The sequence below is a fragment of the Macaca thibetana genome, chromosome 11, assembly GCF_024542745.1.
Source record: "Macaca thibetana thibetana isolate TM-01 chromosome 11, ASM2454274v1, whole genome shotgun sequence".
Lineage (NCBI taxonomy): Eukaryota > Metazoa > Chordata > Mammalia > Primates > Cercopithecidae > Macaca > Macaca thibetana.
In genome coordinates this window covers 15,489,076-15,510,344 of record NC_065588.1, presented here as the reverse complement: position 1 = coordinate 15,510,344, position 21,269 = coordinate 15,489,076, and the positions used below count along the sequence as shown (strand labels likewise).

The following is a 21,269-nucleotide window of genomic DNA, read 5'->3' as shown; positions in this document are numbered from 1 at the left end:
AAGGCTAGACAAAAAAGAATGAAAAGGAGTCAATGAAGCCTCTAAGAAATATGGGACTTTGTAAAAAGACTGAACTTACAATTGATTTGAGTACCTGAAGGAGACAGAGAAACAAGCTGGAAAACACACTTCAGGATATTATCCAGAAGAACGTTCCCAACATAGCAATACAGGCCAACATGCAAATTCAGGAAATACAGAGAACACCACTAAGATACTCCAAGAGAAGATCAACCCCAAGACACATAATCATCAGATTCTTCAAGACTGAAATGAAGGAAAAAATGTTAAGGGCAGCCAGAGAGAAAGGCCAGGTCACCTACATAGGGAAGCCCATCAGACTAGGAGTGGACCTCTTAGCAGAAACTCTACAAGCCAGAATAGATTCGGGGCCAATATTCAACATTCTTAAAGAAAAGAATTTTCAACCCAGAATTTCATATCCAGCCAAACTAAGCTTCATAAGCAAAGGAGAAATAAAATCCTTTCCAGAAGAGCAAATGTTGAGGGATTTTGTTACCACCAGGCCTGCCTTCCAAGAGCTCCTGAAAGAAGCACTCAATATGGAAAGGAAAATTGGTATCAGCTACTGCCAAAACACACCAAAATATGAAGACCAATGACACTATGAAGAAACTGCATCAGTTAGTGTGCAAAATTACCAAAGAGCATCATGATGACAGAATCGAATTCACACATAGCAATATAAACCTAAAATGGACCGAATGCCCCAATTAGAAGACACAGACTGGCAAATTGGATAAAGAGCCAAGACCCATCAGTGTGCTGTATTCAGGAGACCTATCTCATGTGCAAAGACACACATAGGCTCAAACTAAAGGGATGGAGGAAAATTTAGCAAGCAAATGGAAAGAAGAAAAAAAAAAATAAAAGCAAGTTGTCAATCCTAGTCTCTAACAAAACGGAATTTGAGCCAATGAAGATCAAACAAGACAAAGAAGGGCATTACGTAATGGTAAAGAGAACAATTCAATAAAATGAGCTATCTGTGCTGAATATATATGTACCCACTACAGTAGCACCCAGATTCATAAAACAAGTTCTTAGAGACCTATGAAGAGACTTTGACTCCCCCACAATAATAGTAAGAGACTTTAACATCCCACTGTCAATATTAGACAGATCCACAAGACAAAAATTTACAAGGATATTCAGGACCTGAACTCAGCTCTGGATCAAATGGGCCTAATAGACACCTACAGAATTCTCCACCCCAAATCAACAGAATATACATTCTTCTCAGTGCCACATGGCACTTATTCTAAAATCAACCACATAATTGGAAGTAAAACACCCCTCGGCAAATGCAAAAGAACTGAAATTAAAACAAACAGTCTCTCAGACCACAGTGCAATCAAACTAGAGCTCAGGATTAAGAAACTCACTCAAAACCACACAATTACATGGAAATTGAACAACCTGCTTCTGAATGATCCCTGGGTAAATAATGAAATTAAGGTAGAAATCAAGAAGTTCTTTGAAACCAATGAGAACAAAGAGACAATGTACCAGAATCTCTGGGACACAGCTAAAGCAGTGTTAAGAGAGAAATTTATAGCACTAAATGCCCACATCAGAAAGATGAAAAATCTCAAATTGACACCCTAATATCACAATTAAAAGAGCTAGAGAGGCAAGAGCAAATGAATTCAAAAGCTAGCAGAAGACAAGAAACAACTATCATCAGACAGAACTGAAGGCGATAGAGATACAAAAAACCCTCCAAAAAAAATCATTGAATCTAGAAGCTGGTTTTTTGAAAAAAATTAACAAAATGGATAGACCACTAGCTAGACAAATAAAGAAGAAAAGAGAAAAATCAAATAGAACAATAAAACACGATAAAGGGGATATCACCATTGACCCCACGGAAATACACACTACCATAAGAGAATACTATAAGCACCTCTACGCAAATAAACTAGAAAATCTAGAAGAAATGGATAAATTCCTGGACATATATACCCTCCCAAGACTAAACCAGGAAGAAGTCAAATCCTTAAATAGACCAATAACGTTCTGAAATTGAGGCAGCAATTAATAGCCTACCAACCAAAACAAAAACAAACAAAAAAAACCCCACGACCAGACAGATTCACAGTTGAATTCTACAAGAAGTACAAAGAGGAGCTGGTACCATTTCTTCTTAAACTATTCCAAACAACTAAGAAGGAGGGAGTCCTCCCTAATTCATTTTACGAAGTCAGCATCATCCTGATACCAAAACTGGGAAGACACACAGCAGAAAAAGAAAACTTCAGTCCAATGAACCTGAATAGATACCTCAGAAATAACACCACACATTTACAACCATCTGATCTTAGACAAACCTGACAAGAACCAGCAATGGGGAAAGATCTCCTATTCACTAAATGGTGCTGGGAAGACTGGCTAGCCATATGCAGAAAACTGAAACTGGGCCTTTTCCTTACACCTTATACAAAAATTAACTCAAGATGCATTGAAGACTTAAGTGAAAACCCAAAACCACGAAAACCCTAGAAGAAAACCTAGGCAATACCATTTAGGACATAGGCTTGGGCAAAGACTTCATGACTAAAATGCCAAAAGCAATTGCAACTAAAACCAAAATTGACAAATGGAATCTAATTAAACTAAAGAGCTTCTGCACAGCAAAAGAAACTATAAAGAACTCAATCAAATTTACAAGAAAAAAGCAAACAACCCCATCAAAAAGTGGGCAAAGGATATGAACAGACGCTTCTCAAAAGAAGACATTCATACAGCCAACAGACACATGAAAAAATGCTCATCATCGCTCACCATCAGAGACATGCAAATCAAAACCATAATGAGATACCATCTTACACCAGTTAGAATGGCAATCATTAAAAAATCAGGAAACAATAGGTGCTGGAGAGGATGTGGAGAAATAGGAACACTTTTACACTATTGGTGGCACTGTAAACTAGTTCGACCATTGTGGAAAACAGTGTGGCGATTTCTCAAGGGTCTAGAACTAGAAATACCATTTGACTCCAGCCATCCCATTACTGGGTATATACCCAAAGGATTATAAGTCATGTTGCTATAAAGACACATGCACACGTATGTTTATTGCGGCACTATTCACAATAGCAAAGACTTGGAATCAACCCAAATGTCCATCAGTGACAGACTGGATTAAGAAAATGTGGCACATATACACCATGGAATACTATGCAGCCATAAAAAAGGATGAGTTCATGTCCTTTGTAGGGACATGGATGCAGCTGGAAACCATCATTCTCAGCAAACTATGGCAAGAACAGAAAACCAAATACCGCATGTTCTCACTCATAGGTGGGAATTGAACAATGAGATCACTTGCACACAGGAAGGGGAACATCACACACTGGGTCCTATTGTGGAGAGGGGGTAGGAGGGAGGAATAGCATTAGGAGATATACCTAATGTAAATGACGAGTTAATGGGTGCAACACACAAACATGGTACATGTATACATATGTAACAAACTGCACGTTGTGCACATGTACCCTAGAACTTAAAGTATAATAAAAAAAAAAATGGCTTATAACCAAAAGGCAATAACAAATGCTGGTAAGGATATGGAGAAAAGGGAACTCTTATACACTGTTGGTGGGAATGTAAATTAGTACAACCACTATGGAGAACGGTTTGGAGTTTCCTCAAAAACCTCAAAGCAGAGCTGCTATAAAATCCAGCAATTTTACTGCTAGGTATATACCCAAAAGAAAGAAAATCAGTATACTAAAGTACTATCTGCACTCCCAGGTTTATTGCAGCACTATTCACAATAGCTAAGATTCTGAGGCAACCTAAGTGTCAGGTAGGTATACACAATCGAGTACTATTCAGCCATAAAGAGGAATGAGATTTTGTCATTTACAACATGAATGGAACTGAAGGTCTTTATGTTGAGTGAAATAAGTCAGGCACAGAAAGACATAAAGTCACATGTTTTCACGTATTTACAGGAGCTAAAAATTAAAACAACTGAAGTCAGAGAGAGAGAGTAGAAAGATGGTTACCAGAGGCTGGGAAGGGTAGTAAGGAGTGTAAAGGGAACAGTGGGTGATTAATGAGTACAAAAACATAGAGAGAATGAATAGATCAATATTTGGTAGTACAACAGGCTGACTATAGTCAATGATAATTTAATTGTACATTTTAAAATAACTAAAAAGGTATTTGTAACAAAGGATAAATGCTTCAGGTGATGGATATCTCATTTACCCTGATGTGATTATTATACATCATATGACTGTATCAACATATCCCATATCACATAAATATATATAACTACTATATACCCATAAAAATTAAAAAATTAAAATTGAAAAAATTACATTCTAAAAATATTATATAAGGCTAATCTTTTTATTTCATTTCAAACATATTCATTGTGTTCCTACTTATGTCCTCAATATTTCCATGTGTTTAGTAACTTTATTTATCCATCCATTTTAAAATTAATCTATAATATTCCACATCTGTCTTTTAATTGGTGGCCTTACTATTGCTATTTTTATATTACTATTTTGTGTAAAATTTTATATACTCTAAAGCCAATGGGCTCATCAAACATACTCTCAATGTAAATTTTTCAGCATTATAAAAGTATGTGGAATAAACTATAAAAATTTCCTTTCTGTATGCACTCTGTGGATTATAGTGCCCTCTTCAGAAAGCAATACTCTTAGCGTTTTTTCTCCATTTATACATATGTATATGCATTTGTACATTAGTGGGATCATATCATACATAGGATTCTGCAAATTGCTTTTTCTCCTTAACAATATCTGTGTATCTTTATACTTCAGCACACTTAAGAGCACCTTATTTTTTTCAGCAATTACCATAGTATAACATGAAATATTCCACTAAGTAGCAAATCACTGGCCTGGGATGAAACATACATTGCTTTCTATGATCTACTATTATGAACAACACTGCTTGTAATATTCCTTTTCATACATCATGTGTACATGCACACAATCTGTATGACAGAGTCATAGAAGTAAATTAGCTAAGGCAAGAAAGTGTGGATAGTTTATATTTTCATTAATTTTTCTAAATTACCCTCAGATTGATGCCTAACAACCAACAGTTTATATGAGTTTTTATTAAATGTTTATATTTTTATATTAACAGAAAGAAAAAATTTATAGAACAGTATATACAGTGTGATCCCACTTATGTACAAAAAATAAGCATATGTACAAGTGGATAGAAAAAGCTACCAAGTGCATTGCTTTCTGAAGAGGAAAGTATAGCAACCAATAGATTACAAGAGTTTTTTACACCTTTAGAAACATTGGATAATATCATTCAAATTAATGAGATATAATATATGCCAATACATACAGTATAATTAGCATTTTCCTGATCACTAAAGTGGTTGAACACATTATTTTTTAAAATTTCTTTTGTGAATTTCTTGTTTATATTCAGTCTCTTTTTTTATTTGATTTCCCATTCTACTTTTTATTTAATTTAAAAAATCCTATGTAGTCTCATAATTTAATCTTCTTTAATATGTAATATGTATTGCAAATAAAATCTTTCAGATTGCAATTTGCCTTTAATTTTTTTGTAAAGTATTTTAAATGTGGGCGAGTATGCATAATAATGCAGCTAAAATCATATGTATATACCATGTCAGTTTTAAAAAGAGAAAATTATGTTTGTATTATTTCTGAGGGCTCTGTTCTGTTCCATTGGTCTATATCACTGTTTTGGTTACTGTAGCCTTGTAGTATAGTTTGAAGTCAGGTAGCATGATGCCTCCAGCTTTGTTCCTTTTGCTTAGGATTGTCTTGGCAATGTGGGCTCTTTTTTGGTTCCATATGAAATTTAAAGTAGTTTTTCCAATTCTGTGAAGAAAGTCATTGGTAGCTTGATGGGGATGGCATGGAATCTATAAATTACCTTGGGCAGTATGGCCATTTTCACAATATTGATTCTTCCTGTCCATGAGCATGGAATGTTCTTCCATTTCTTTGTGTTCTCTTTTATTTTCTTGAACAGTGGTTTGTAGTTCTCCTTGAAGAGGTCCTTCACATCCCTTGTAAGTTGAATTCCTAGGTATTTTATTCTCTTTGAAGCTATTGTGAATGGGAGTTCACTCATGATTTGGCTCTCTGTTTGTCTGTTACTGGTGTATAAGAATGCTTGTGATTTTTGCACATTGATTTTGTATCCTGAGACTTTGCTGAAGTTCCTTATCAGCTTAAGGAGATTTTGGGCTGAGACAATGGGGTTTTCTAAATATACAATCATGTCATCTGCAAACAGGGACAATTTGACTTCTTCTTTTCCTCACTGAATACCTTTATTTCTTTCTCTTGCCTGATTGCCGTAGCCAGAACTTCCAACACTATGTTGAATAGGAGTGGTGAGAGGGGGCATCCCTGTCTTGTGCCAGTTTTCAAAGGGAATGCTTCCAGTTTTTGCCCATTCAGGATGAAAAATATGGAACGCTTCACAAATTTGCGTGTCATCCTTGCACAGGGGCCATGCTAATCTTCTCTGTATCGTTCCAGTTTTAGTATATGTGCTGCCGAAGTGAGCATGGTTATCAGCCATTTTAAACTGGGATGACATAATATTTCATTGTAGATTTGATTTGCATTTATCTGATGATCAGTGAGGTTAAGCACCTTTTCATATACCTGTTTGCCATTTGTACGTCTTTTGAGAAATGCCTATTCATATCCTTTGCCCATATTAAAAATCAGATTATTAGATTTTTTCCTACAGAGTTTTTTGAGCTCCTTATATATTCTGGTTATTAATCCCTTGTCAGGTGGATAGTTTGCAGATATTTTCTCCCATTCTGTGGATTATCTCTTCATTTTGTTGGTTGCATCCTTTGCCGTGCAGAAGCTTTTTAACTTGATGCGATCCCATTTGTCCATGTTTGCTTTGGTTGCCTGTGCTTGTAGAATATTATTCAATTAATCTTTGCTGAATCGGATGCCCTAGAGAGTTGCTCCAATGTTTTCTTTTAGTAGTTTCATAGCTTGGTCTTAAATTTGTCTTTAATCCATTTTGCTTTGATTTTTATGTACGGCAAGAGATAGTGGTCTAGTTTTATCCTTTTACATATGGATATCCAGTTTACCCAGCACCATTTACTAAAGACACTTTCCTTTCCTCAATGTATGTTGTTTGAAACTTTTTCAAAAAAGACTTCACTGTAGATGTATGAATTTGTTTCTGGGTTTTTTATTTGTTCCATTGGTCTATGTGTCTGTTTTTATGCCTGTATTATGCTTTTAAAGGTAATTATAGCTCCGTAGTATAATGTGAAGTCAGATAATGTCATTTCTCTAATTCCGTTATTTTTGTTCGGAATTGCTTTTTCTGTTCTGGGTCTTTTGCAGTTCCATATTAATTTTAAGAGAGTTTTTCTGTATTCCTGTAAAGAATGTCATTGGTATTTTGATAGGTATTACAAGGAGTATGTAGATGGTTTTGGGTTGTATGGGCATTTTAACGATATTGATTCTTTCAATTCATGAACATGGAAGATCTTTCCATTTTTTGTGCCCTCTTCAATTACTTTTATCAGTGTTTTATAGTTTTCATTGTAAACATCTTTCACTTCTTTGGTTCAGTTAATTTCTATGTATTTAATTTTATTCATAGCTTTTTAAAATGGGGTTACTCTCTTGATTTCTTTTTCAGATTGTTTGCTGTTGGCATATAGGAATGTTACTGATTTTTGTATGTTGATTTTGTGTGCTGAAACTGTACTGAATTTTCTTGTCAGTTCCAATAATTTTTAAGGAAAATAGGTTCGTTAGGTTTTTTCAAATATAAAATCATGTCGTCTTCAAACAAGGATAATTTTATTTCTTCCTTTTCAGTTTGGATGGCCTTTATATCTCTCGTGTCTGATTGCTCTAGCCAGGACTTCCAGTACTATGTTACACAATAGTCATGACAGTGGGCATCTTTGTCATATTACAGATCTTAGAGGAAAGGCTTTCAGTTTTTCCCCATTCAGTATGACATTAGCTGTGGGTCTGTCATATATGCCTTTTATTGTGTTGAGGTATGTTCCTTCTAACCCCAGTTTCTTGAGGGTTTTTATCATGAAGGAATATTGAATTTTATCAAATGCCATTTCAGTATCAATTGAAATGATCATATGGTTTTTATTCTTCATTCTGTTTATATGATGTCACATTGACTGATTTTCATAAGTTGAAACATCCTTGCATCCCTTAGATAAATCTCACTTCATCATATTCAATGATCTTTTTAATGTGCTGTCGAATTTTGTTTGCTAGTATTTGGTTGAGGATTCTTGCATCAATGTTCAGCAGGGATATTGGAGTATAGTTTTTTTTTTTTTTTTTTTTTTTTTCCCCAATGCATTTATGACTGGTTTTGGCATATGGGTAAAACTGGCCTTATTAAATGAGTTTAAAAGTATTCCGTCCTCTTCTATTTATAGGATGATATGGTTTGGTTATGTGTCCCCCCCCCCCCACCCCGGTATCTCACCTCGAATTGGAATCCCCATAATCGCCACATGGGCAGAACCAGGTGGAGGTAATTGGATTGTGGGAGTGGTTCTCCCTTGCTGTTCTCATGACAGTGACTGAGTTCTCAAGAGATCTGATGGTTTTATAAGCATCTGGCATTTACTCTGTTTGCACTCATTCTCTCTCCTGCCACCCTGTGAAGAGGTGCCTACTATCATAATTGTAAGTTTCCTGGGGCCTTCCCAGTCAATCAGAACTGTGAATATTAAACTTCTTTCCCTTATAAATTACCTAGTCTCAGATATTTCCTTGTAGCAACATGAGAATGAACAAATACAGTAAATTGGTACCATGGAGAGTGGGGTGCTATTATAAAGATACCTGAAAATGTTGAAGTGACTTTGGAACTGGGTAACAGGTGGAAGTTGAAACAGTTTGGAGGACTCAGAAGAAGACAGGAAAATGTGGGCAAGTTTGGAACTTCCTAGAGACTTGTTGAATGGCTTTGACCAAAATGCTGATAGTGATATGGACAATGAAGTCCAGGCTGAGGTGGTCTCAGATGGAGACAAGAAACTTGTTGGGAACTGGAGTAAAGGTCATTCTTGCTATGCTTTAGCAAAGAGACTGGAGGCTTTTTGCCTCTGCCCTAGAGATCTGTGGAACTTTGAACTTAAGAGAGATGATTTAGAATATCCAGGGGCAGAAATTTCTAAAGAGCAAATCTTAGAAATTCAAGAGGTGACACAGCATAAAAGTTTAGAAAACTTGCAGCCTGACAATGCAGTAGAAAACAAAAATCCCATTTTCTGGGGAGAATTTCAAACTGGTTGCAGAAATTTGGATAAGTAAGAGGAGCCAAATGCCAATCACCAAGACAATGGGGAAAATGTCTTCAGAGCATGTCAGAGACCTTCACAGCAGCCCCTCCCATTACAGGCCTGGAGGCCTAGGAGGGAAAAATGGTTTCCTGGGATGCCCCCTCCCCTGTTGTGTACAGCCTCAGAACTTGGTGCTCTGTGCCCCAGCTGCTCCAGCCATGGCTGAACAGGGCCAAGGTACAGCTCAGGCTGTTGCTTCAGAAGTTGCAAGCCTCAAGAATTGACAGCTTTCATGTGGTGTTGGTCCTACAGGTGCACAAAGGACAAGAACTGAGGTTTGGGAACCTCTGCCTAGATTTCAGAGAATATATGGAAACACCTGGAAGTCCAGGCTGAACTCCTCTGCAGGGGCAGGGCCCCTTGTGGAGAACCTCTGATAGGGAAGTGTGGAAGGGAAATGTGGGGTTGGAGCCTTCACACAGAGTCCCCACAGGGGCACTGCCTAGTGGAGCTGTGAGAAGAGAGCCACCATCCTCGTGACCCCAGAAAGCCAGATCTACCAACAGCTTGTACTGTGTGCCTGGAAAATCAGCAGACACTCAACACTAACCAGTGAAAGCAGCCAGGAGTGGGGCTGTACCCTGCAAAGCCACAGGGGTGGAGCTGCCCAAGGCTAGGGGAGCCCACCTCTTGCATCAGCATGACCTGAATGTGAGACATGTAGTCAAAAGAATTTTAAGGTTTAATGACTGCCTTATTAAATCTCCCACTTGGAATGGGAGCATTTACCCAATGCCTGTTTCCTCATTGTATCTAGGAAGTACCTAGCTTACTTTTGATTTTACAGGCTCATAGGCAGAAGGGACTTGCCTTGTTTCAGATGAACTTTGGACTGTGAACATTTGAGTTAATGCTGAAATTAAGAATTTCGGAGACTGTTGAGAAGGTATGATTTGTTTTGAAATGTGAAAAGACATGAGATTTGAGAGGGTCCAGGGTGAAATTATATGGTTTGGCTCTGTGTCCCCATGCAAATCTCACCTTGAATTGTAATCCCCATAATGCCTACATATCAATGGCAGGACCAGGTGGAGGTAATTGGATCATGGGGGCAGTTTCCCCCATGCTCTCCTCATGATAGTAAGTTCCATGAGAGCTGATGGTTTTATGAGTGTCTGGCATTTCCTCAGCTTGCACTCATTCTCTCTCCTGCTGCCCTGTAAAGAAGTGCCTTCTGCTATAATTGTAAGTTTCCTGAGGCTCCCAGCCACATAAAAGTACAAGTCAATGAAACCTCTTTCTTTTATAAGTTACTCAGTCTTGGATATTTTCTTATATCAATGTGAGAATGGATTAATACATAGAAATAGTTTGAGTAGGGTTGGTATTAGTTCTTCTTTAAATGATTGGTAGAATTCAGCAGTGAAGCCATAGGATTCTGGGATATTCTTTACTGGGAGACTTTTTATTACAGCTTCAATCTCATTAATTATTATTGATCTGTTCAGGTTTTTTATTTCTTCCTGGTTGAATCATGGGAGGTTGTATGTGTCTAGGAATTTATTCTTTTCTTCTAGATTTTCCAATTTATTGGCATATGGTTGTTTATAATAGCCTATAAAGGTCCTTTGAATTTCTGTGGTATCAGTTGTAATGTTTCCTTTTTCATCTGTGATTTTAATTATTTGTGTCTTCTCTCTTTTTGGTTGTTATTCTGGCTAAAGTTTTGTCAATTTTTTTATTCTTTCAAAAAAACCAATTCTTTATCTCACTGATCTTTGGTATTGTTGTTTTTATTTCAATTTCACTTATTTCTGCTCTAATATTTATTATTTCCTTGCTTCTACTAATTTTGGGTTCAGTTTGCTCTTGCTTTTCTAGTTCCCTAAGATGCATTGATAGGTTGTTTATTTCAAGTTTTTCTTTTTTAGATGTAGGCACTTACAGTTATAAATGTCTCTCTTATTACTGTTTTTGCTCTATCCCACAGGTTTTGGTATGTTCTCTTTCCCTTATCATTTGTTTCGAGAAATTTTTCAATTTCCTTCCTCATCTCTTCATTGACTTACTAGACATTCAGGAGAATATTGTTTTATTTCTTTGTATTTGTATAGTTTCCAGAACTCCTCTTGTTATTGATCTATAGTTGTATTCAATTGTGGTCAGAGAAAATGTTTCAATTTTTTCAACGTTTTGAGACGTGTTTGGGGCCTTGCTGAGAAAAAGAATGTGTATTCTGTAGTTGTTGAATGAAATGTTCTGTAAATATCTATGAGGTTCATATGCTGCATAGTGCAGATTAAGTCCAATGTTTCTTTGCTGATTTTCTGTTTGGAAGATCTGACCAATGTAGAAAGTGGGGTGTTGGAGTCTCCAACTATTATTCTTCTGGGGTCTATCTCTTTAACCCTAACAAGATTTGCCTTATATATCTGGGTACCTCAGTGTTGGGTGCATAAATATTTAAAGTTGTTATATCCTCTTGCTGAATTGACCCATTTATCATAAAATGAACTTCTTTGTCTTTTTTATAGCTTTTTTCTTGAATTCTATTTTGTCTGATAGAAGTGTAGCTACTTCTGTTCTTTCTTGATTTCCATCAGCATGGAATATCTTTTTATATCCCTTCATTTTCAATCTATGTGTGTCTCTATTGGTGAAGTGTGTTTCTTGTAGATAATAGTTTGTTGGCTCTTGCTTTTTATAATCCATTCAACCTATTTGTATCTTTTCACTGTAGAGTTTATTGCATTGACATTCAATGTTACTATTGATAAGTAAAACTTTACTCCTGCCATTTTGTTAGTTTTTTGCTTGGGTTTTGATCTCTTCTTTCTTTCCTTCCTTCTTGTCTTTTTTTTAATGAAGATAATTTTCTCTTGTGGCATGTTTTAATTTATTGCTTTTAATTTTTTGTGTATTCATTGTATGTTTTTCAATTTGGGATTGCAAGTACTATTCCATAACCCATTATTTTAAACTGACGACAACTTAACACTGATTGCATAACAAGAAGCAAGTGAAAAGAAAACTAATGAAAACTCCACACTTTAATTTCATCCTCTTGCTTTTAGACTTTTTGTCTTTTCTATTTAAACTTTAATGTGCTGTGTCTTGGAAAGTTGTAGTTATTTTTTATCGTTTCATTTTTTCATCTTTCTACTGAAGGTATCAGGATTCTACATACCAAAATTACAGTGTTATAATATTCTCTTTTTCTGTGTACGTACTATTACCAGTGAGTTTTTTATCTTCACTTGGTTTCTTATCGCTCATTAATGTTCTTTTCTTTCAGTTTGAAGAACTCCCTTTACCTTTTCTTGTAGGAGAGGTCTGGTGTTGATGAAATCTCTCAGCTTTTGTTTGTCTGGGAAAGTCTTTATTTCTCCTTCATGTTTGGAGGATATTTGTGCCAGATGTACTATTCCAGAGTAAAGTTTTATTTTTTCCCTTCAGCACTTTAAATATGTCATGCAAATCTCAACTGGCCTATTAGGTTTCCATTATAAAGTCTGCTGCCAGGTGTATTGCAGCTCCATTTTATGTTACTTGTTTCTTTTTTCTTGCTGCTTTTCGAGTCCTTTATTTATCCTTGACCTTTAGCAGTTTGATTATTAAATGCCTTGAGTTAATCTTCTTTGGGTTAAATATTCTTGGGTTTCTAAAACCTTCTTGTACTCAAATATTGGTGTTCTATAACCTTTTTGTATTAAGTATCTTTCTCTATGTTGGTGAAGTTATCTGTTTATCCTTTTGAATAAACTTTCTACCTAGCTTTTTCTACCTCCTCTTGAAAACCAGTAATTCTTAGATTTCCTCTTTTAAGGCTTTTTGTACATCATATAGGCATGATGTATTCTTCAGTAGGTAACTTCTATTTTTCAGCTCCAAAATTTCTACTTGATTTTTTAAATTAATTCCTTTGTTAAATTTATTTGTTAGAATTCTGAATTCCTTCTTTATGTTACCTTGAATTTCTTGGAGTTTTCTCAAAACAGCTTGTATTAGTTAATTCTCACACCACTGTAAATAACTACCTGAGACTGGGTAATTTACAAAGAAAAATTTCATTGACTCAGAGTTCCTCAGACTGTACAGGAAGTATGGCTCTGGAGGCTTCAGGAAACTTACAATTATGACGGAAGGTGAAGGAGAAACTGGCACATCCTACATGGCCTGCAGGAGGAAGAAAGAGAGAAAGGGGGAAAGGGGAGGGGCTACACATTTTCAAATAACCAGATCTCATGAGAACTCTATCGTGAGAAGAGAAAGAGGGAAGTCTGCACCCATGATTCAGTCACTTCCCAGCAGGCCCTTCATCCAACACTGGGAATGACAATTTGATATGAGATTTAGGTGGGGATACAGAGCTAAATGTTGTCACAGCTATTTTGAATTACCTGTGTGAAAGGTCACATATCTTTGTCTCTCCAGAATTTGTTTCTGATTTCTTATTTAGTTTGTTTGGTGAGGTCATGTTTTCCTAGATGGTCTTGATGCTTGTGATTGTTAGCTGGCGTCTGGTCATTGAAGAGTTCAGTATTTTATTATAGTCTTTGCAGTCTGAACTCTTTTTGTTACTGTCCTTCTTTGGAAGGCTTTCCAGGTATTCAAAAGGACTTCGGTGTTGGAATTTAAGTTTTTGTTCACCGCAATTTTATCTGCAATAGGGGGCATTCCAAGTCCAGTAATGCTGTGGTTCTTACCAATGGGCAGAGGTATCGCCTTGGTGATCTTGGATAAGATCTGGAAGGATTCTCTGGATTACCAGGAAGAGACTCTTGCATTCTTCCTTTACTTTCTCCCAAACAAACCAAGTCTTTCTCTGTGATGAGCACCCAGAGCTGGGGGAGGGGTGACACATCACTCCTGTGACCACCATCACTGGAACTGTGCTGGGTCAAACCTGAAGTCAGCACATGCCAGAGTCAAACCCATATCCCATGGTGAGTACTGCATAAGTACTGCTGCTGATTTTCAGGGACCAAGGGCTCTTTAGTCATCTGGTGGTAATAAATCCTGCAAGATTGGGCCCCTCCTTTCAAGGGAGCAAGTGTCCAGAAATGTCATCCAGGAGCTAGGGCCTGGAATGTAGACCTTATGGCTCTGTCCCATGCCCTCTCCTACTGTGGCTGAGCTGGTGTCCAATTTGCAAGACAAAGTCCTCTTTACTCTTCCTTTCTGTTCTCCTCAAGTTGAAGAAATGGGTCTCTTTTGGAGCTGTGACTCATGCTGCCTGACTTTGGGGAATGGTGATGCAAAAACTCCCTTAGCTTCCCCTGCTGGTGTCTCATTAGGGCACATGCCCACCAAGTCCACTGGCTCCAGGCACTGCACAGCACTAGTGCTTGCATAGGAGTTGCAGTCACTGTGGCCTAGACAGTCTTTCAAGTTTATTTAGAACTCCAGGTCACTTTAACCTGTGGTGGTGAGGCTTGACAAAACTCTAGTTCTGACTGATGAGATGGGTGATTTCGCTCTGGCTAGGGCTGATCTAAATGCTCCCTCCATGGGCGTTGACTGAGCTCCACCCGGTGTTTGCAGCACTGAGTTCTAACACAAGGCTCCACAATTCCATCTGTGTGCCACACAGCTGCTGCCAGGGAGTCGGGAGGGGTGGCATTGACAATTCAAGACTGTCTTTCCTATCCTCTTCAGGGCCTCTTCCAGTGATAAGAAGTTAAAACTAAGTACTACAATCACTTGTCTGATTTTTGGTGCTTATGAAGGTGCTTTTTAAATGAAGATATTAATAGCTGTTAAATTTGGTATTCTTGTGGGGAAGATGATCGGTGGTGGCTTCTATTCAGCCATCTTACTGGGCTTCCCATTTTATATAACATTTTATCAAAATAAACATCAGTAGGAAAAAGTCCCTTGATCCTGCTACACATTAAGAACAATGTTGTTCATATCTCGGTTGGCAAAATTCCAGTTCAGCAGCTATGACAAAATCCAGGCGTCAGATTTGCTATGAATTTTAGTGTTGCAAATAAGGGATTCTTAGTCTATGTTTTGAAAAATGATCAATATTATCGTAGCATATTACATTAGAATAGTGATAGGTTAGAAAATATATTATTCTGTATAGTATCTAATACATTTAATTTTTGGCCAATCCTTTGGAATAAATTTCTTCCCAAGCAGTGTTATTAATTATGTCAGTATCAGTAATTTGTGCTGCTTAGTATTCTGTAGTGAGCTAGTGAACCTTATTGAAGGAGATTCACTTTCCCTCAGGAGTATAAATTTCATTAGAAACTAATAGCAATTAAACTATGTCTGAGAGAAGTTAGTGACATCTGTATTGAAATAATGGATCCAGTAAGATATCTCCATTAACCCACCATGGTTAAGCAGAGATAAGGATGATGAGGAAACAAGAACTGTAGTTTGGCTGTTTCCTTCCACACATACGCATCCAATTCTATCCATAATTTGATTCTGTAATATATAGGAATAAAATGCCTTTTTATATTTCTGATTCAATCAAGCACATGTTTTCGCTATAGAGCATTTTGTGTGTGCATGTGTGTGTTATTAGTTTTTCTGATATTCTAAATTGGAGGACTTGATAATCTATTTCATCACAAAGGGAGTCATTTATTTATATCTACTCTCGAATTATATCAGAGAGAATTTAAAATACTTTGGCATTTCCATATTTTATGTGAAATGTTTCTAAGTAATTAATAAGAGTCCAGATTATTGGTGCTGATGGCTGAAAGCACACGTGCATTTTGGAAACAAGTTAAATGTAGACAAGGCTTATATTTAAAAGTAAATAAATAACTACCTAAAAATCATTCTGCAGTATTCCAGTCAGGATATTAAAATGAAGTCAGTTTTATTAGTGGGTTATGTATCATACTCTTGTGCTTTAGAATACTTGGGTCCTGTGAAACTTCAGTTTAAAAAAATCTATTTTGAATCCTCTAGAAAGTAACTAATGTCAAATTCCTAAGTCACCTTAATAATAGAGCAAAGGAGAGTGACCATCCTAGACCCTTTACATGGTGACAGCCTGGAACTGTGTGTTAGGGTGGGAGAAATGACTTGGTCAAGTGACATTGAGCAACTTTAGAAGTGAAGGTAGATATGCAGCCTTAAGGCTTACAGAGTTTGGGAAGCCTTTTTTAAGAAAAAGAATACACAACTGAAAATACAATATTACATGTAAAAGCAAATATTTATTTTGAATGAGGACAAAAATCACAATAAATTAAACAAATGTTAATAAATACCACAAACATTATAAAAAATCCAGAAAAATAACCTATATTTGTATCTGTCATATCTTTATTGTAATTTTTCCTACAGTTTTTAGTGCATACTCTGGTTGCCTCTTTATTTGAAAACAAAGCTGCAACATCATTTTCAAATAAAAACATAAGTATTACGAATCTTGGAGTTAGATTTTAAAAGCATTCCATACATCGTCCATTGGTTGGGTGATGGCACATACCATATCCAAAAGGACAGCATCCCATATTTAAGGAATTGCATGCCAGCTGGTACCATAATGAATTCTCAACAGACCATTCTACTGCTTGGTTTTTCTAGGTGATAGGATACATGAAACATCAGTGAATTGTAAGTAGAGCTCATTGCTGCACTTTCCAGGCAATAAAGGTATCCCAGTTGGATGTGATGTTGGACGAGATATGACAACAATGAAGATGGTTTTCTGTAAGTCTACAAATGTGTACTGGATAGAAACCCTCCAGACAGAAAAGACATTTCCATATCCAGAATAGTTGCATACCATGAGCAAAGTGCTATGCTAATTTTCTCTAATAAAGATATCACATTCTGAGCTACATCTGTGATTAGGATTACCTCTGATTATGTTGTCAATAATTCACCGTCATTCTTCCAGAACCTGTTGGCCTCTGCACCAGCCAAATGGGCAAGTTAAATGGTAAAAACTGTACCCAGAGATGTTCAGTTCTTAGACGGTAGCACTAATCTCTTTAATACACCTAGGGACACGGTGTTGTTTTTGACTTACTGCTTTGGTGAGGGAGTTGGATGGGGGTTTGATTGGAGGAACTTTCACTTGATCCTTCATATCATGATAGTCATGAATCAGGGGATGAACCTAAAGGTCCCGTCTTTTACTAATTACAATAGTACCCCGCCCCTGCCGACCTCTTACTGTGAACTATACCTTCCAAGGCCCACACTGGATACCTGAAACCATGGAGAGTTCCAAACTTCATATAGAGTCGTGTTCTGCATGACAATATTTTGGTTAATGATGGACCACATATATCATGCAGTCCTGTAAGATTGTAATGGTTAGCTCCAATGCAAATTTCCTACCACCTGGTAATGCTACACTGTACTTTTTACTGCTACTTTAGAGTGTATTCCTTCTCCTTATTAAAAACTGAAGTTAACTGTAAAACAGCCTCAGGTAGTTCCTTCAGGAGTATTCGTCTGAGAGGCATTGTTATCATAGGAAATGAGAGTGCATGAGTGATATTGCCCCTGAGGACCTTCCAATGGGACAAGATGTGGAGTTGGAAGACAGTGATGAAGATCCTGACCCTGTGTAGGCTTAGGCTAATATGTGCACTTGAGTCTGAGTTTTTAACAACAACAAAAAACTAAATACAGAAAAAAATGTATAGAAAAAGCATATAGAGGAAGAAAATATTTTTTATAGTTGTACAATGTGTTTGTGTTTTAAGCTAAATATTATTACAAGAGTCAAAAGTTAAACTTTAAAAAGTATATAAAGTAAAAAACATTGCAGTAACTAAAGTTAATTTATTATTGAAGAACATTTTTTCATAAATTTAATGTAGGTTAAGTGTCCAGTGTTTATCAAGTCTACATTAGCGTATAATAATGTCCTAGGCCTTCACATTCACGCACCACTCTCTCACTTGCTCACCCAGAGCAACTTCCAGTCCTGAAAGCTCCATTATAGTAAGTGCCCTATACAAGGGCACCATTTATATAGAGAGACATTTTTTGAGACAGGTCTTACTCTGTCACCCAATTTGGAGTGCAGTAGCACGATCTTGGCTCACTGCAACCTCTGCCTCCTGGGTTCAAGTTATTCTCATGCCTCAGGCTCCCAAGTAGCCAGGATTACAGGTGTACACCACCATGCCTGACTCCTTTTTTTTTTTGTATTTTTAGTAGAGACAGAGTTTCACCATGTTGGCCAGGCTGGTCTTGAACTCCTGACCTCAAATTATCTGCCTACCTTGGCCTCTCAAACTGCTGGAATTACAGGTGTGAGCCACCTTGCCCAGCCTCCATTTTTGTATTTTGTACCATATTTTTACTGTACCTTTTCTATGTTTAGACATGTTTTGATACACAAATACTATTATGATACAGTTGCCTACAATATTCCCTACAGTGACAAGCTGTACAGGTTTGCAGCCTACGAGCAATAGGCTATACAACATAACCTAGGTGTGTGGTAGGCTATATTATCTAGGTTTGTGTAAGTACTTCATGGTCTTCACGAAACTACAAAATCGCCTAATGATGCATTTCTTAGAACATGTCCCTATTGTTTTCACTCAAGAGAAATGAAGGCGTATGTCCATTCAAAAACTTGTACATGAATGTTTATATCAGTTTAATTTGTAATAGCCCACAAACTGGAATCAATCCAAATGTTCATCAATATGTGAATGGATAAACAAATCATGGCATATTTGTGCAGTGGAATTCTATTTCGCATTGAACTATTGATAGAAGCAATAACATGAATGAATCTTAAAATGATTATGCTGAGTGAAAGAAACTATACACAAAATGGTATGTACTGTATGATTCCATTTATAGAATATTCTAGAAAATGCAAACAAATGTATAATAACAGAAAGTAGACCAGTGGTTGCCTTAGGATTAAGGAGGAGGGACAGGAAGGAGAGCTTACAAAGGGATACATGGTAACTTTAAAATATGATGTATGTTTTCATTATCTTGATTATAGTGATGGCTTCATGGGTATATACATTGGTCAAAATATTACACTGTGCATTTTAAATATGTACACTTTATGTGTATTAACTATACTCCAATAAATATATTAGAAACATTTTTGTCTTTTCTTTTCTTTTTTTTTAGTTTTCAACTGTTATTTTAGATTCAGGGGTATATGTACAAGTTTGTTTCCTGACTATATTGCATGATGCTGACTCCAAACCTTGGAATTTATTCTCAGTACCCATCACCCAAGTACTGAGAATAAAAAGAAATATTTAAACAAAACTAAATTTAAACCGAGACTTTGACTCACTACATCAGAAAATGTTAAAATTAAAATTTTAATATTAATGAGCCTTCAAAAAGGGTTTACAGCTTCTCAGCTAGTTTTCACTCCTCAGTTCACAAGCTTTAAACTTCTCAAATAAAGTGGAGACCATGTTTTACAGCCAGTCCCAAGCCTTCTCTAAAGAGAGTTATGGCCATTAACTAGAGCAGCTGTGAAATGGGAACAGGAAAATGTCCAGGGCTCCCAGGAATTATTAGATACTGACAGAATAGACATTAACACTTGGAGGCTCATAATGACACATCAGTATGATTATCAGAGTGGAGGTTTATGAAGGACAAGATCTAATTAAACAGACTGACCTTGGTCAAATCTATCTCACAGTTGGTCCAGTGAGACTGAGACCTATTCTATAGCTATTTCTGCAGAACCAGAATGAGTAGGAAAGAAATATACAGTAGCTACCTCTTATTGTGGCTTTGTCTTCTGTGGCTTCAGTTACCCACAGTCAACCACAGTCCAAAAATAGGTGAGTACTGTATAATAAGATATTTTGTGTGTGCGTGTGTGAGAGACAGAGAGATTGAGATATTATATTAACATAATTTTTATTACAGTGTATTATAATTTTCACTTTATTATTATTTATTATTGCTAACCTCTTACTGTACCTAAATTATAAATTTAATTTTACCATAGGTGTTTATTTGCCATCCTTTTATTTTATTTGGTAAACTGTCTGTTCAATCCTTTTCTCCCTTTTTTGTTTAAGTCATTAATTTTCTTCTTATTTGTTCCAAGAGTTATTTATATATTTTAGATGAAATTTCTTTAGCCTATGCAATTTGCAAATATTTTATTCCAGTCTATTCCTTGTTGTTCATTCTCTTAACAGTGTCTTTCAAATAATAGAAAGTTTTTATTTTAATGTAGTTCAATTTATCATTTCTTTAAATCTTTGAATCATGTTTTTGGTGTTCTATCAAAAAAACTTTGCCTTACCCTAGGTCAAAAAGATTTTCTCACATGTTGTCTTCCAGCAATTAGACTGTGATCCATTTTGAATTCGTTTTTGTATATAAAGTATGGATTAAAGTTATTTAAAAAAAATAATAAAGGAACATTTTTCCAGCATTATTTTCTGGGAAAAAAAAAAAAACTTTTTCCAATAAATTGCTTTTGCACTTTTGGGAAAAATAAGTTGTCCTTATATGCATGAGCTTATTTCTGAACTTCCTACCGGTCCCACAAATCTATTTGTCAATTTTGTGGTTAATAATACGCTATCTTGATTACTGTAGCTTTACAAGTTTTGAAAACAGGTAGTATTAGTCCTCCAACTTTATTCTTTTGACAGGTTGCTTTGCTATTCTAGTCTCCCTCATTTTCCTGTGAACTTGAGAATGAGCTTGTAAATTTCTTTAAAAGCCTGCTGCAATTTGATTGAGACTGCCTTGAATCTGTAAATTAACTTGGGAGAAGATTGAAATCTTAACAATATTGAGTCTTCCAATACATAAACACTGTTAAGAATTTTAAAAATAATTTTAGGATGTTTTTGCACCTATGCTCATGAAGGATATTGTAATATAATTTATTTTCTTGTAATATCATGTTGTGGTTATGGTATCAGAGTAATGTTATCATAGCACAATTTGTGATGAAGTTCCATTTATATTCTGAAGGAGTTTGTATAGAACT

General features: G+C 36.2%; 1 protein-coding gene and 1 non-coding gene across 2 annotated transcripts in view; one reads left to right on the top strand and one right to left on the bottom strand.

Moving 5' to 3' along the window:
• Positions 1-21,269, top strand: part of MGP (matrix Gla protein) — an 836,939-nt gene that overhangs the window by 397,618 nt on the left and 418,052 nt on the right. The gene's annotated exons all lie outside the window — the stretch shown is intronic.
• LOC126931959 (U6 spliceosomal RNA) lies at positions 6,472-6,578 on the bottom strand. The gene has a single exon (XR_007718054.1). It is a non-coding gene; the product is annotated as a U6 spliceosomal RNA (small nuclear RNA).